Here is an 18,165-nt window from a genome sequence, read left to right as displayed (position 1 = left end):
CCACCTCCTGATAAAGGGAGTATTTTGTTTCACTTGAAAAATACCCTCTTTGTTTCCTATCAGCCCTGTAATGGGCTCTCTGCATGCTATAGTAAACTGACTTCCGCTCCCTCCTCACTGAGTACCTGATCAGAATGCCCTGGGAGTGAGTCTTTCTCCATCTCCTTCTTTCTCCACATCCTGCATGTCCATTAATATCAAGCCGAAACTGAGTCTGGCCTCAGTATTGTTGTGGTCCACTCTAAATGTGTCGTTACTGCCACTGATGCTGCTGCTGCTGCTGCCATACACCTTCCTCTCATGGTTCCCTCTGGCCTCTGGGCACCTGCAGTTGATTCCATAACCTGGATGGTGGCACAGGAACTCCTTTACCTTTGTGGGATGACTTTATGATTATGGTACCTCTGATGATAGGGTTTGCAGAGATTTTTTAAAAATCTGATATTAATCAGATTTGTGCATGTAAACAGATTAAAGGATGCACAACGACAACACAGAGCACTGTGAATCTAGAGGTGATACTTGAGTATTCAGCACAATGGGAAGAGGAAACATAACTTTTACTCAAGTAAGAGACTGTTACAATGATGCACATAGGAGTCAAAGTATGGTGCTGAAAACTACTCAAAGAAGTCTAAATGTGACTTGAATGTATCTAGATGTTATCAATCAATCAATCAATCTTTATTTAGAGCCCTTTACAACACGTGACCAAACTGCTTCACAATAAAAATCAAGGTTGACCTCTAGTATCCAGAGCTCTCATGGGACAGATGTATGATGCTAATCCTCAAACTTAAAGACGAGGCCTTACAATCTGTCCTTTATGGTCTCCTTCTGCAAAGCCCCACTGTATGTTGGAACAGTTTCCTTCAGTCAGCCAATCACCACCAATCAGAATGCTCAATAGTCCATGTGGGCCCTTTGGCAGTTAACTGCAGAATATAAAAAGCACTCCCTCTCAATGTACACACATGTGTATGTCACAAACACAAGCTTTAAATGATACTTACTCTTTCTGTAGATGATACAAAATGTCTACCAATTCACTTTGTTTTCATCCTTAGGGTTAGGGTTAGGGTTTCATCCTTAGGGTTAGGGTGCTAAAATAGTAGTTAAATTGACTAAGTATCAATTGTATGTAATTTGTTAGAGATGTCCAAAAATAATGATGTGTTTTACAAATACTTACGAGAACAGATGCCCCAGCTCTTTCAGAAGAATCTGATGAGGCATGTACATGTGACTTCAATGTGTGGAGATGTTCTGTCAGGATCCGACTGCCGGTGACTGAACGAGCTTGTGTGTCTGGACCACGAGGACATATGGATGTCATAGTCCACTACTGACTGCACTGGCTTGTCACAAAAGTGTCTTCTATGTAGCGTTCCCAAAGACTTGGAGAAGTGCCTGATAAGGAGATCAATTCCTTCTTCAAACTGCTTCATGTACAAGTCAACCACGATGGGAGAGACGTTTCTCCCATCATCAACAGAACTGGAGGTTTAAGGTTCAATTTATCCAGAATACACAGCAGTATTCGCTTCAGAATACTGCTAACCCTAGTTAGCCCTTGATGCTTATCAGGTGTCACATCAGTGATGAGGGAGCTGCAATATTTCTATGGCACATCATCGATCTTTTATGATAACAAACAAGATTAGTTTCAGTCGAAACTTAAAAACAATACTCACAAATAGACAAACAGGCTTTTATCAGGACGTCCCGCCTGGTGGGCAGGGCTAACAGAGTAGGATAAAAAGTTCCTAAACTAAATTCATAGAACTGGACTCTTGAGGAGTAAAAATGTCTTGTTTTTCTAAAAGGAGTGCCCAGATGACTACAACTGAATCTTTTTCTACAGTCTGCGGAGAATAAGCATCCTCAGGGGAACGCATTCATGTTTCATTTCATTCAGTCTGCCACTTACTTTGCTGACGATGACCCACAGTCCCCAAAACACAAAACATGGTGCACACACACAGTATATAATGAAGGTGTTTTGGCCTCTAAAACAGCACTGAAGAGGAGCGTCCAAATGATCTTTCACTTGGCAACTTCACACAACCCAACACTACGTTTGAGGACCAATGTGCATCTGTCCAACACCACTTCTTTCCAGTGATGCCCTGACCACTGGCCAAGCCCTTTCCACAATCTCGCTCAGCCTGTAGCAGTTTTTTTGCTGATATGTTTTTCCACAGCAAACATCTGCACATTAAAGGACTTAAGCTAAGCTAAGTTATAGGTGTTAGTGTTCCAGTCCAGAGTGTTATCTGTATGTGTTTACATATTCAATGTCCTGTTCAAGTATGTTGACTGGCTGGATAGGGTTCTTTGTCTTGGAAAAGTTGACACACAAGTTGTCATTTCTTTTGTCTCGTGTTCAGCGTGAGAGCATTCTCGGTTCTCCATTCCTTAAATGCTGTAATGAAGTCCCTGTATTCCACTTCCTGGTGGTTTTTAATACATCCCACAATGGCTTTATTGTCTTAATACCTTTAAATGTCAAATTAGACTGGAAGTCAGACGTGTACAAGTGTAGAAGAAAGGTGCAAGCACAATTCCCTGTGGAGATCCAACTTTGCTCATGTAGGGAGTCTCAAGCAACTCATTTCTACAACGGGGCACCATGAGCTCTGCTCAAAAGCTAAATAGCGTCCTTACTCGCGCTCGTTTAAAGTCTATTCACTAGCAGGGACCACCCCACAATGGAGTATGAAAGAATATTTATTGACAATAACGACGATGGAGCTCGGCGATGGAGCCACGATCGAGCCACGATGGAGCCACGATCGAGCCACGATGCAGCGACGATCGAGCACGAGAGTTGGCTGGGTAGAGGCTCAGGATGGGGGCTCTGTCTCTGGTGATCAGCCCAGTTTATTCAGTACCCTCCCCTCCTCAGATGGTGATGTGTTAAGGTCAAGATGATAGAGACATGGGATGGGAGGGCGGGGTCGAGAGAGCTGAGACGACAAGATATGCTGTGAATAGGCCTTATAAATAGGGCTTCTGGGTAATTAGAGATGTGGTTAGAGAGTGGGGTGTGTTTACTAATGGAGTGGAGGTTGAGGCGGTGGCATAAAAGTCTCTTCCCAAACGATGGAACGTTCTCTCAGCGTTAGCGGCGTTTTAGCTCCTTTACTCTTTAGCTAACTTTACTCAGATGAGAACGTATGCGCTGATCTACAAAAACAACGTATGTTGCTTCAAAAGTAAAATAAACAAGGTAGTAACAGAAGAAAAAGGAGTCTTGTCCGGCTCGCACGTGGAAGGCTGTTTCCAGGTAAGTTGTATCAGAGTTCAGAGTGGGACAAGGCCTTGGCCAAAAACCTTTGTCTTCACGCCACGTGTCGAGCCTTTGTTAAGACAAAAAAGGGTCAGAGATCACGTCTGCAGGGGGCGTGGTTAAGGAGAAAGTAAACAAGAGAGCATTCCGCCCGGAGCGTTTCGCTTTTGTTCTGCGCGTGCCGGGCGGGGCTAAAAGAGGAAGGGGCGGGCGCTACTGCGGGCTGCTTCCGTTTCAACGCAGAGTTTTTGGCAAAGTAGAACCCTGTTTTAACATCACACGTTATTACACTTTTAGCAGTTTGTGCACGTTATTTCTTGAGGTAGATATATTTGACATCTTCTTTCACCTTTGGTGGGCTTACTCGACTTACCGCCGACAAACATAAAACCTTAAACAGTAGTAGAAAAAGCTTCAGTTGTTTCATCTGGACTCAGTTTGAAAAAATAGACGTTTCGACTCTCATCCAAGAGTCATTGTCAATAACAGAATTTAGATCGAGAACTCCGATATTAATACTGTTCTGTGGTAAGACCCGCCCATTGGGAGGAGCCTTCCTGAAGTAGAAAGAGTTGTTTGTTTCAACAGAAACTCCCCCCTTGTATCTACCGAGCCTATTCAGAATCTTAATGGGCTATTAGAATCCTCTTTGTCTTTGTGAGACCCTGGCTCAACCACCCTGAGTACCTGATTAGCATCTAAATGTCCTGGTCCTGGTCCTCTACCTTTCCAGGGGTTCAGTAACCCATTATAAATAACAGGAAGATTAAACCTTAGCCCTCCATTTCTGTTTAAAGAAGGTCTTTCTTTTTTAACAAAAATAGCTTCCTTGACTCCTCTTTCAAACCATCTTTTCTCCTGCTTAAAACCTTCACCTCACCGTCTTCAAACGAGTGATTAGAGGCTTCAAGATGGAGATGCACGGCGCTCTGAGGTCCTGAACTTGTATTTCTTCTGTGCTGATAGAGCCTCTTGTGTAGAGGCTGTTTTGTCTCACCTATGTAACGTTCTTTACAGCTTTCTTCACTGCATTGGATCGAATAAACTACATTGCTCTGTTTTTGAGTCGGCAACTTGTCCTTAGGGTGAACCAGTTTTTGTCTTAAAGTGTTTCCTGGTTTAAAATAAACAGGGACTTCGTGTTGTCTAAAAATTCTCTGCAGTTTTTCCGACAGGCCAGACACATTAGGGATAGAAACACCCTTCCTTCTCTGTTCAGTTTCCCTTTTGTCCTGCTTCTTGGTTCTCTTCACTCTGTTGAGAGCCCAAGCGGGGTAACCACAGGCTGAGAGGGCATTTCGGACATGTTTTTCCTCTTTCTTCTTGCCCTCTGAGCTGGTGGGCACACCTTGAGCTCTGTGTTGTAAGGTTCTGATCACACCCAGCTTGTGCTGTAGTGGGTGGTTGGAACCAAAGAGCAGATACTGGTCCGTGTGTGTAGGTTTCCTATATACTTCTATTTGGAGTTTCCCGTCCTCTCCTCTGATCGTGGAACAATCAAGAAAGGCCAAGCGATTCTCCTTAGCGTCTTCTCTTGTAAACCTGATATGTGGGTCCACAGCATTGATGTGATCAGAGAAGGTTTCCAGCTCTTGTTTCTTAATTGTTACAAAAGTATCATCGACACAGCGGAGCCACAGTTTTGGGGCTATGCCTGAGAATGAGGCCAGTGCCTTCTTCTCAAAGTGCTCCATGTACAGGTTGGCCACTATGGGAGAGACGGGCGAGCCCATGGCACAGCCATGAATCTGTCTATAAAATTGTCCCCGGAATTGAAAGTAAGTGGTGTTCAGACAGATGTCCAACAGTTTACATATGTGTTCAGGTGTCAGTTTGGTCCTTTCCTGTAGGGTGGTGTCTTCCTGCAGTCTGATCCTCACTGCTGCTACTGCATCAGAGGTCGGGATGCAGGTGAACAGGGACACAACATCATATGAAACCATGAGGTCATCTGGGTCCATCTGCCCAACCTTAAACAGTGACAAATGTGTAATACAAGGTTAAACAGCAGTGTGTGGTGCAAATACAGACAAACATTCATGACATTATCACATTCTCCATAACTTTCACCAATGGCTCCCTGTAATAAATGTTCGTGAGGGAAGAATGTCTGTTATCTCAAACAACAAAAGTCGCCCTGTGGTGAAAACCTCTGTTGTCTCCGCAGAGAGGTTTTCTGCTTTAGAAACAGTCGTGTCCATCTCCATTTCCCTCACAAGAGTCAGCTATGGTGTTTCCCAGCATGACATAGTGTGGTCGTCCAGTTAGGTAGCTGTGGATCCACCCTCAAACCCTCCAGCTTTTGTTTGAGAATGTTCAGTTGTAAAGTGTCAAATGTAGAAAAAATCGATAACATAACGCTCACATATCCACCCAGCGCGTCCAAGTAAGAGAAGAGCAAGAGCAACATGTTAAGGGCAGCATCCTCCACTCCAGTTCACTCCATGGGAGAATGGAAGAGAATCTTGTTCATGCTTTACCTGAGGTGTTAGGATGTGCAGAAGAAGCAGTTTAGCATCTGTATTATGTGAGATGTCAAAGCTACTGGTCTGGACTTATTTATCTTAGTTGTGCATATGCTTCTCGACCAGTCTGAGAGCACTGGTGTACTACAGAGGCAGCAGCAGCAGCAGCAGCAGCAGCAGCAGCAGCAGCAGCAGCAGCAGCAGCAGCAGCAGCAGCAGCAGCAGCAGCACCAGCAGCAGCAGCAGCAGCAGCAGCAGCACCAGCAGCAGCAGCAGCACCAGCAGCAGCAGCAGCAGCAGCAGCACCAGCAGCAGCAGCAGCAGCAGCAGCACCAGCAGCAGCAGCAGCAGCACCAGCAGCAGCAGCAGCACCACCAGCACCAGCAGCAGCAGCAGCAGCAGCAGCAGCAGCAGCACCAGCAGCAGCAGCAGCACCAGCAGCAGCAGCAGCACCAGCAGCAGCACCAGCACCAGCAGCAGCAGCAGCAGCAGCAGCAGCAGCACCAGCAGCAGCAGCAGCAGCAGCAGCAGCACCAGCAGCAGCAGCAGCAGCACCAGCAGCAGCAGCAGCACCACCAGCACCAGCAGCAGCAGCAGCACCAGCAGCAGCAGCAGCACCAGCAGCAGCAGCAGCACCAGCAGCAGCAGCAGCAGCAGCAGCAGCACCAGCACCAGCAGCAGCAGCAGCAGCACCAGCAGTAGCAGCAGCACCACCAGCACCAGCAGCAGCAGCAGCAGCAGCAGCACCAGCACCAGCAGCAGCAGCAGCAGCACCAGCAGCAGCAGCAGCACCACCAGCACCAGCAGCAGCAGCAGCACCAGCAGCAGCAGCAGCAGCAGCAGCAGCAGCACTGTGCCCCCCCCCCCTCCGTGTACAGTGTCGGGTCAGCACATGGGAACACCTCCAGGGAGCAGGCGAAGAAAACAAGACAAACCCCAAACAAAGAGTGCTAAAATGGGCCATCTCATCGTGGATTCCCCTTGAAGAGAGATGGAGGAGGAGCCAAGCTCGTAGCAGGGACCACATCAGAGGCTGACCCAGTGAAGGGCTCCCAGGGGACCGGGGACTCCAGGGGAGCACAGAGGCTTTAAAACATGTGCTTATGTCATTGATTGTTTTCTGTTTGACTTCCTTTGATGATTCTGTAAAATAAGTCGGTCACAAGATGCTGCATCGAGCAAGTTCTTTGTGGGAGAAATGTGTCATTACAATCTGGAAACATGAGGCGCTGAGCGGGAATAACACACACACACACACACACACACGCACACACACACTCATACACACACGCACACACACACTCATACACACACGCACACACACACACACACACACTCACACACACACACACACACACACTCACACTCACACACACACACACACACACGGACACACACACACACACACACACTCTCTGCATGGCGTGTGATCTAATCTAATAGACATAGATATGTAGATTTACAGATGTTACTAGAGAGCAGCATCCTGGTCTTAAGCTCTGGGTTTTTGGAAAGCTAACTACTCTGCCAAGTCCCATTCTAAACAGTCCATAGTCTGGACCACAGGCTCATGTAAAAGCAATTGTTGAAGAAATGAAATCCTTAGTTCTGTGCTCTTTGGCCTGTGACCCACTTCCTGCTCTCTAAACTTAATATCTTTGGTTAAACTTCAGCATCTGGTTTGGTCGTTCTTCAGTGTGGTCATAACGGGTCATTTCTCGCCTTTTCTGCTCGTTACCTCTTCTGTCGGAGGCCCGTACTTCCTGCACACTTCCTGCACACTTCCTTCACAGCTGCTCGGGTTACAGAAGAAGTCTTTTACACCAGGAAAATGAGCCCGTACCATGAGCACAATCCGAGCGGACGCTGTCAACAGAGCTGTCCGGTGTTTTCAAGGTGCTGAGGTGTGAGAAATGACACATGCTAATGCTAAAGGAGGACAAAACACTGAGCGTGTTTGGAGACAGAAACATAGACATAGTGATGGAATTTACAGTTTTTTAATGGGAGTCAAGTTATAAACAAGAAGTACCAGTGCATTTTACGCCTATTTCCCCTTGTGCACACTGGTCAGACCCACATGTCATTGCTCATTAAAAGAGGATCTTATGTTCCACATGTGAGTGTGATGCATCATTAGAAAGCTTAGGCCTTCTAGTTTCTGCAGATGTGCACATGTCACACTGTCAGGGCTTCAGAACTTACACTACAGAGGCCCAAACACAAACAAAACAACTGCGCCGCTATTTGACCACGTTTTAGCGCCGTTTAGACCGCGCCAGGTTAAGGTTAGGGTTAAGGTTAGGGTTAGGGTTAGGGTTAGGGTTAGGGTTAGGGTTAGGGTTAGGGTTAGGGTTAAGGTTAGGGTTAGAGTTAGGGTTAAGGTTAGGGTTAGGGTTAAGGTTAGGGTTAGGGTTAGGGTTAAGGTTAGGGTTAAGGTTAGGGTTAGGGTTAAGGTTAGGGTTAGGGTTAGGGTTAGGGTTAGGGTTAAGGTTAGGGTTAGGGTTAAGGTTAGGGTTAAGGTTAAGGTTAGGGTTAAGGTTAGGGTTAGGGTTAAGGTTAGGGTTAACGTTAGGGTTAAGGTTAAGATTAGGGTTAAGGTTAGGGTTAGGGTTAAGGTTAAGGTTAGGGTTAGGGTTAAGGTTAGGGTTAGGGTTAAGGTTAGGGTTAGGGTTAACGTTAGGGTTAAGGTTAAGATTAGGGTTAAGGTTAGGGTTAGGGTTAAGGTTAAGGTTAAGGTTAGGGTTAGGGTTAAGGTTAGGGTTAGGGTTAAGGTTAGGGTTAGGGTTAAGGTTAGGGTTAGGGTTAAGGTTAAGGTTAGCCATGAGGCTATAACGGGCTATAAGGGAAATGCTGCGGTCCCTGAAACTGCGCGGCCATTTAACCGCGCCGCTGCTCTCCAGCCACGGCCATTCCTAAAACCCACCCACCGTTCAAAAGCTTTGCTCATTGGCTAGAATATTATGTCAATCAAAATGTTCTACGTCACTTCTTTAGCACGTTAGCAAAAGACCAACTGAACAGAAGTCAAGAGGGGACGCTCGGTTTAACTAAAGGGCTGTGCCAGACGAAGCTGTTGAGTCCGTCAGAACCGGAATACAGGTGAGTTTTATCACAAACTATTGGTAATTGCTTATTGGGGCATATTATTGACAATGACATATTCATCTTATTGAGAAAATAATCTTTAAAATTATAGTTTGTCTAAAGTCTGCTTTTGGCCTTTGGCCCGTGCGTGGGCTGGTTGAGGTGAAGAACTTTTTAAGTTAAGTAGCAAAACAAAAGGGGCTCTCTATGATGTAAAGAACATTTAAACTTAACAATAAGAGAACACTTGGTTTTTGCTCAATCCTAACAATTCTGTTTGATACTTCTGTATTTTGCACGGCACTCAAAGTTACTGTATGGATTGTAAAATCGTAATGACAAATAAACTGAGGTGGCGCATGTTCTTTATGATAATAAAGTTTTTGTATATATGTCCTCAGTGGCTGTTTAAGGGGTGTCAAACTCAAGGCCCGCGGGCCACATCCGGCCACCAGACGTTTTAATCTGGCCCGACGAACATTTCTAATTTATATGTATTAATTTTCAATTTATTCATAGAACCGTAGTTACATCCGTAACCTTCGTTTTTATCGCTAAAACTACACGTCCTACAATGCCGCTGGTGGCCGCCCCTCCCCCTCACGGCTCTGCACTGTTGTTTGTGCTGCCGAGGGAGAAGTGCTGAGAGGTAACAACGAGCGTTACACACTTTACAGCACTTTACACACTTTTGAACAGAGGTCTGAGCGAGGAAAGAGACGTGTGGTTTTAGGAAACACGTGGAAGAAAGAAATGAGACGGTTTTGTGGATGTTAGAGCTGTGCTAAAAGTGGAGTTAATGTGGAGCTAACAACAAGAAAACTAACTTCTGTGACGATGCTCTGAGGAAAACATCCTCTACAAACCTGGACAGATCAGGAGCCACAGGTAAAAACACAGGTCAGAGTGTAATAAAGTCTGAACATGACTGTGACACACTAATGTGACTATGACACAAACACAATGACCTCATTTGAGTCACTACATGAATCATTTGTCACTGAGATCAGCTTAAACTATGAAAATAGAAGCTCATATTGAGTGTGAGCAGAAACATGTCTGTGATATGAACATTTCACATGAGAAATCACATCAAAAGTCCATGTTCCTGTTCCTGCTGCTGCTGAACATGGACTCAGTCTTTCACCTGCTGCACATTTGTGCAACAGTCTCCACAACTATTACGGCTGTAAAAAAGCTATTTATTTCCTAAATCTTTTATTGTTTTATTTTGTACATAATATTTGGCCCACGACTCAGCTTGAGCGTCGAAATTTGACAAAAGAGTTTGATTTGATGGACACTGTGGCTCATGACTTAACCTCCTGACTTAAACGCTTCAGAGAACTACAGAGAACTACAGATGACTACAGAGAACTACATAGAACTACAGATGACTACAGAGAACTACAGAGAACTACATATGACTACAGATGACTACAGAGAACTACAGATGACTACAGAGAACTACAGAGAACTACATATGACTACAGATGACTACAGAGAACTACAGATGACTACAGAGAACTACAGAGAACTACAGAGAACTACAGATGACTACAGAGAACTACATAGAACTACAGATGACTACAGAGAACTACAGAGAACTACATATGACTACAGATGACTACAGAGAACTACAGATGACTACAGAGAACTACAGAGAACTACAGAGAACTACAGATGACTACAGAGAACTACAGAGAACTACAGATGACTACAGAGAACTACAGAGAACTACATATGACTACAGATGACTACAGAGAACTACAGATGACTACAGAGAACTACAGAGAACTACAGAGAACTACAGATGACTACAGAGAACTACAGAGAACTACAGATGACTACAGAGAACTACAGATGACTACAGAGAACTACAGAGAACTACAGATTACTACAGAGAACTACAGAGAACTACAGATGACTACAGAGAACTACAGAGAACTACAGATGACTACAGAGAACTACAGAGAACTACAGATGACTACAGAGAACTACAGATGACTACAGAGAACTACAGAGAACTACAGATGACTACAGAGAACTACAGATGACTACAGAGAACTACAGATGACTACAGAGAACTACAGATGACTACAGAGAACTACAGAGAACTACAGAGAACTACAGATGACTACAGAGAACTACAGATGACTACAGAGAACTACAGAGAACTACAGAGAACTACAGATGACTACAGAGAACTACAGATGACTACAGAGAACTACAGAGAACTACAGAGAACTACAGATGACTACAGAGAACTACAGATGACTACAGAGAACTACAGAGAACTACAGATGACTACAGAGAACTACAGATGACTACAGATAACTGCACAGCCGTGGAAATGTTAGTTTGTACATTTTTAGATCTTGAGAAGTTAATTTTGTTATAAAGTCAAATACAATATTTTTCAGTTCCAAATACCTATGACTAAATGTTTATCTCTGTAGATCAACTCTGAAGTTGTGATGCACATAAACTGAAGCTCAGTGTTGGTGAAATGACACTTGTTTTTCTTAAAGGCGGTATGGAAAATTTCTCGGCGATTTGAGAACGCAGGTGGAAGTGCACATGCCACTCCCCCTTGCACATGCCACTCCCCCGTGCGGACTGATACAACACACACGTTCGTTTATTAGTGCGACAGATCACATCATCTCTCGTCTCCCGTAGATTTCTGTCCACTTCTGTGTCAGCTCGAACTGTCTTTCTCCGTCTTTATTTTGCCCCGCACACTGAGGGAACTATATTATGATAGATCCATGCGCTTAGGCACGCGGAAACGTGGGGACGAGCCTGACGCGGCTGCAGGTGAGTGGTAGGTGCGTTTTATGATTGATACGTGGCAGGACAAATGATTTATCAACGGCACGAGGAAACATGATGCAAAAAAATTCTGAAAAAAATCGTCCATACCACCTTTAATGAGAACAAACGTTTTGTATTTTTTTTTTAATTGATCCAGTAATTGATTCAAAAACAGCGTAGGCTATATAAAGATCTTTATTTCTTATATTTTATATTGTTTTATGTTTTACGTTATGTTCGGCCCCAATGAGTTTGACACTCCTGATCTATTAAACATAGAAACAAGTCCACTGACTTCCTGTTCCGTACAGGTTCTGCTGCTGGCCCCGCCTCTTCATGGTGACATTTCACTTCAACAACAAGACCCTTTCCCTGGTTCTTCCTATGCAAAACTTGGAAAATTTGTTTGTATCTCAAAGTAGAGTAAGTATAGAGAAGTGGGCGGAGATAGGGGGTAGGTGACTACAGAGAAAGGATCTGCGCACAGTCAAATGCAGCGGATGATGAAAGAGCTTCGTTATGAGCTCTTGAGTGGATTCTGCATAATACGGCTCCTTTAACTGAGCTCACATTAGCTGTTTACCATGGCGACAGCTGCGGCCGCAGTAAACAAGGAGCGAGAGCAGTGATTACAGAGCCACCTTTTTAAATGACACCACATCAGGGAGAGTAACAATTATGTCCAATGAGACCCAAACACGGCGCGCTAACGGCTCACAACTCAAACAGAGCGACGCTAGAGGATAAATGCTGTGGAGGGAATAAAGCAAAGCAGTTATGGAAATAGCTGCTAATGCAGTCTTCTGTTGAATGAAGGGGAATTATGTGCATCAGCGGCTTCTGTAACACAAGACACCTTTATAAAATCCCACAACGCTTGGCTTTTACAATAAATAAAAACATATCTGATGTATTCAATTGTAATATTCATATATGTTTAAGTTCTGAATTCTGATCAAAAGCTATTTACACTTTAAAAGATCAAATCTAGATCAAATAAAATCACATTAATGGCAAGGCAAGTTTGATTGTAGAGCACATTTCATACACAAGGCAATTTAAAGCTTCACAGCAGGAAAAAAATGCATTAAAATCACAAAGAAATTACAGAAATACAATAAAATTAACTAAGTAAAAAATGTAATAATAAAACACCTAGCCACAAAGGGTAACGTGTTTTCAGAGTCCAACTCCTTTTTAAATCCTTTTTAAATCAGTCCAACTGATTGTACATACTTTAATCTTAATTTCAATAACTTCAATTAGTTAAAATATACTTACAAAGGTGTTTCTGACTTGTTTCAGGATAATTCTCTTATTTCAGTTTTTGACCTGGGCTGATTGATTGTTCTTATTTCAAGTTGACTTGTGACTAGTCACACTTATCTTAAAAGAGTAAAATATCCTCAGTCACAAAAGCTATTCAATCTAGCCAGGAAGAACTACCAAAGCTCTTTGGGGAAAAGTATAAACCTGGAGGAGTTCCACATGAAGGAGAGATCTGACTCTCACAGACGAGAGAGGGAGACAGTGGAGCTGGAGCCACTCAGGAGGAGAACCAGTTCTTCAGGAGGAGAACCAGTTATTCAGAGGAGAACCATTGAACCAGTTCTTCAGGAGGAGAACCAGTTCTTCAGAGGAGAACCATTGAACCAGTTCTTCAGGAGGAGAACCAGTTCTTCAGGAGGAGAACCAGTTCTTCAGGAGGAGAGCCAGTTCTTCAGAGGAGAACCATTGAACCAGTTCTTCAGGAGGAGAACCAGTTATTTGAGGCATATGAAGAACCGTTCATAAGGAGCAGAGACTGTGTTTCCAGGGACTCGAGGAGCATCTGGGTCCACAGGTCCTCAGGAGTGAGAAAAGAAAAGGCAATGAACAGTTTGCAAGTGGAATTAAAAAATAAATATTGTTTGATAGCATAAGTAGTCAGAAGAAGAGGATAGTGCTCAAGCTGTCATACTTCCCCCAGCATAGTTACTCCTAGGGCAGCGTAGCTAAAGCTGTGGGTTTATGTTTCTGTTCCTAACTAGTCTGACCATAAGCGATTTCAAAGAGGAACGTTTTAAGCCTGGACTTAAATGAAGAGACTGTGTCAGCATATTTAACATGGGTCGGGAGCTGATTCCATAACACAGGAGCTTGGTAGCTAAACGCTCTACCTCCTACAGTACTTTTAGAGACTCTTGGCACCACCAGAAGGCTCTACCTCCTACAGTACTTTTAGAGACTCTTGGGACCACCAGAAGGCCAGCATTCTGAGAGCGAAGAGCTCTGTTTGGATGATATGGTTCTATAGCATCTTTGAGGTAGGATGGGGCCATGTCATTTATGGCTTTGTAGGTCAAGAGGAGGATTTGATTCTAAACTCGACAGGAGCCAGTGAAGAGACTCCAGGACCGGCTGCTGCATTTTTAACCAGTTGAAAGTGTTTTTAGTCTAATGTAACAAATGCATGTTTTTTGTATGTTTATTTACATAGAAATGAATATGTATTTGTTCAGAAACGCCCTCTAAACTTACAAATATGTGCTCCACAGGACATCTAAAACAAGCTCTTAGATAAGCCTCTCTATAGAGGGGTCACTGCGCAATGCATTATGGGTCGCATGGAGTCACACCACATTTACAAGAGTCACTGTTGAGAACCTTTTGGTGTTTTATTCAATATGATAAATAACATGTAAAACTGGCATCTGAGCTTTTAGCTCGTAACGTAAGTTGTGTATGAGGTGAGAATCTAGAGGTAATTAACATCGTCTTTATATGTTTTTAATAACTCAGAGGAATATAAGAAAACAAACATGTTAGTTACTTTTTTGTGGACTTGGCTTGACCATTCATGGAGCTATTTTGTGTGGTTCGAACTTTTGCAATTCATTAGTCTGTTTTTACTCCTTATGTCACTGTCAGTGCATTTTATAGATTCATTCTCACCTGAAACTGTACATGATGCACATCTTTTAAAGGAATAATAGAGGATCATTCGCCGAGGTGAGAACTCAAACGACTGTTAGTCCCCCCACGCTCACCCCCACGCTCACCCTCACCCTCCTGTTCTTTCCAAGAGGCCGCCTCCCATCAAACCTCGTGCGTGAGCAGCAACAGCCTGGCTGCTACACATGCGTTTGTTTATTACCACGACGGATCGCATCGCATCTTTGGTCTCCGCAGATTTCCGTCTCGTCTGAGCTCAAACACAGTCTTTCTCCATCATAATGTTTGTCCTGTAACTGAAGGAACTCGCTAAACACACAGCGGCATATCAACCACGCATGCGCAGCCAGGGAAACGGGCTGCTATCCTGGGAACGAGGCTGCAGGTGTGCAGTAGCACGCAGGGAATGATTGGGAGAACTACTCGGCTTTCCAGGCCACGAGGAAATGAGACTCTGATTGGTTCCTCTATTATTCCTTTAAGTCTACTATGTTTAAATGTTCTACTTATTTCAGTAAATGTGTTCTACTTCACTTCTCATGTAATATTCAGATTCAAATCGATGTAGATTTTGATACACATCAAAATCATGTCATAATTGGTTCTGTTCAGAGATCACAAACTCAAACGCAGCACACGTCCATCACTATGAACTCTATGAAACAATGAATAATACAATGATAGCAAAATATGAGAATATGACCAATAAGGCATGCATGAAATACTGAGTTAATAAAATACCTAAGCAGAGTATATTTGATCAGAATAATAATGCCAAATTAGCAGCACAAATGGAGAAGGCAAATTGTTGACATGAATGATTAAAGTGACAGTGTTTAAGAAGTGTTCATGAGTCCAACGGCAGAGGGAAGAAACTGTTCTTGTGGCGGGAGGTTCTGGTCCGGATGGACTGTATTCTCCTGCCTGAGGGGAGTGGCCTCCTGCCTGAGGGGAGTGGCCTCCTGCAGCCTCCTGCATGAGGGGAGTGGCTCAAATCGACGGTGTCCAGGGTGTCAGCAGTGATCCTGGAGAGACAGAAGAGTTGTGCTCAAGTGCTGCTCGTACGTCCACCTCTGCCTGGTCTTCACCTTCTGCTTGGACCTGAGCACCGTTCCCTGTTGGACCTTCTGGTGTTTCCATGTGGTCTTCTCCTCCGCTCTCTGTGCACGCATCACTGTGGCAGACACTGCAGAAAGGGCCCTGATAATAAGATAAGATAAGATATTCCTTTATTGTCCCACATGGGTAAATTTCATTGGTGCAACGCAGGTAGATCCAGAGGTAGATCCAGAAGAACAGATCACCTATAGGAAGTCTGAAAAACACTTTCAGTAGAAGATCTCCTATAAATAAAAACTCCCATAGACAAATAAATAAATAAATACATAAATACCATTGCATGTGATCACGACAGTAATTGCACATGAAAATGTGTCACGACAGCACATGGATTGCACATGAATTTCACAGTAATTGCACAGTAATTGCACATATGACAGAATTGCACATCAGTATTAGGTTAGGTCAGTATTGCGAGTGTTCAGTACTAACAGTGTTTGTTATAAAGTCTGACAGCAGCAGGAAGGAAAGACCTACGGAACCTTTCCTTCACACAGCGAGGGTGGATCAGTCTCTCACTGAAGCTGCTCTCCAGAGCGGAGAGAGTGTCCTGCAGGGTGTGACACTCATGGTCCAGCATAGATGTGAATCTAGCCAGGACCCTCCTGTCCCCCACCTCCTGCACCGAGTCCAGAGCACAGCCCAGGACGGAGCTGGACTTCTTGATGACTCTGTCCAGCCTCTTCCTCTCCCTCTCTGTGATGCTGCTGCTCCAGCAGGCCACACCGTACAGGAGGGCTGATGCCACCACAGACTCGTAGAAGGTCTTCAGGAGTGGCCCTGTCACTCCAAAAGACCCGAGTCTCCTCAGGAGGTAGAGCCGACTCTGGCTCTTCCTGTACAGTCTGTGTTATGAGTCCAGTCCAGTTTGTGGTTCAGATGAACACCCAGGTACTTGTATGAGTCCACTCTCTCAATGTCCTGTCCCTGGATGTTCACTGGTGAGGGGGCAGTGGGGTGGCGTCTGCGGAAGTCCACCACCATCTCCTTGGTCTTCCCCGCGTTGATGAGGAGGTGGTTCCGCTGACACCAGTCCACAAAGTCCTGCTCCAGTCCTCTGTACTCCGCGTCATCGTCGTCCGTGATGAGTCCGATGATGGCAGAGTCATCAGAGAACTTCTGCAGGACACAGCTGTCCTTGTCATGTCTGAAGTCTGCAGTGTAAAGGGTGAAGAGAAAGGGCGCGAGGACAGTGCCCTGGGGCGCCCCCACACTGCAGGTCCGAGTGTCAGACACACAGTCCCGGGCTCTCACAAACTGGGGTCGGTCTGTGAGGTAGTCCAGGATCCACTCTGCAGGTCATACTCCACACCAGCCGTCTCCAGCTTGTCCCTCAGGAGCAGTGGCTGGATGGTGTTGAAGGCGCTGGAGAGATCGAAGAACAGAATCCTCACAGAGCTGCCAGGCTTTTCCAGGTGAGAGAGAGAGCGGTGCAGCAGGGAGATGACGGCGTCCTCCACTCCGATGCCAGGCCGATATGCAAACTGCAGCGGGTCCATGGCTGAGCTCACGGTGGAGCGGAGGTGGTCCAGGACTAGCCGCTCCAGTGTCTTCATCAGGTGGGACGTGAGAGCCACTGGCCTGAAGCTGCTGAGGTCTTTGGGGCGCGGTGTCTTAGGCACAGGTACCAGACAGGAGGTCTTCCAGACCTGTGGTACCACAGGTCTGGAACGCGTAACGCGACTGACCCGGCGTGAAACTAGCCGACTAAAAAATTTTTTATCAGCATAGGGGGGAAGATGACAAGCCACCAATAATATAATTCCATGAGCACTTCCTCCAGTGCCTCCAGAGTAAGGCCTCCAGAGTACTGCCCAGGCATTGTTATTAAAACCTTTAGAATCAAATGTTGTACAACCTCCAGGCACTTCATGCTTTTCCAGTCACAGCATTCAGTGTGGGAGCTACAGGCTGACAGTTGTCCATCCAGGGACTTTTAATAAAACACATTCCATCAGACACAGTTTGATCTTACAGAGACAAAGTGATTTTCTCTGCTCCACTCTCCTCTCAGGACACTCTTGTCACAACATGTGCTAGTCAAACGCCTGGACGATCTCTGACAGCTCCGTGAGACGAGCCAGCAGCCGTGCACCAGGAGCAGAGTGAGCCTCCCCAGGATCAGAGGCTCACGCTGGGGTCGGTGGAGTGAGTGACAGCCAGGACACCTCCACCTGCTGCTCTGCTACAGTCGGCTACAGTCGGCAGCAGTCTGCCACTCTCCACAGGTGAGAATGTGCTGAAGTATGAGATGAACTGAAATAACTATATACAAAAGTGTATATGACAACTATGTCAAGTAAAGACACATGGACCCCCGCCCTGTTCAGGGGTGGTGAGAGGTTCTGCTCCCATTAGGGCGGTTGTAATCTACAGCAATGTAAACCCAGAACGATGCAGGACCCAAGAAACACAATCAAAATGACTTATCAAGCAGATAATATGCATTTG

The sequence above is a fragment of the Eucyclogobius newberryi genome, unplaced genomic scaffold (genome assembly GCF_026437365.1).
Source record: "Eucyclogobius newberryi isolate DKJ021-1_F unplaced genomic scaffold, fEucNew1.0.hap1 SCAF_8, whole genome shotgun sequence".
Taxonomy (NCBI): domain Eukaryota; kingdom Metazoa; phylum Chordata; class Actinopteri; order Gobiiformes; family Gobiidae; genus Eucyclogobius; species Eucyclogobius newberryi.
Note: the sequence above shows the minus strand (reverse complement) of the source record.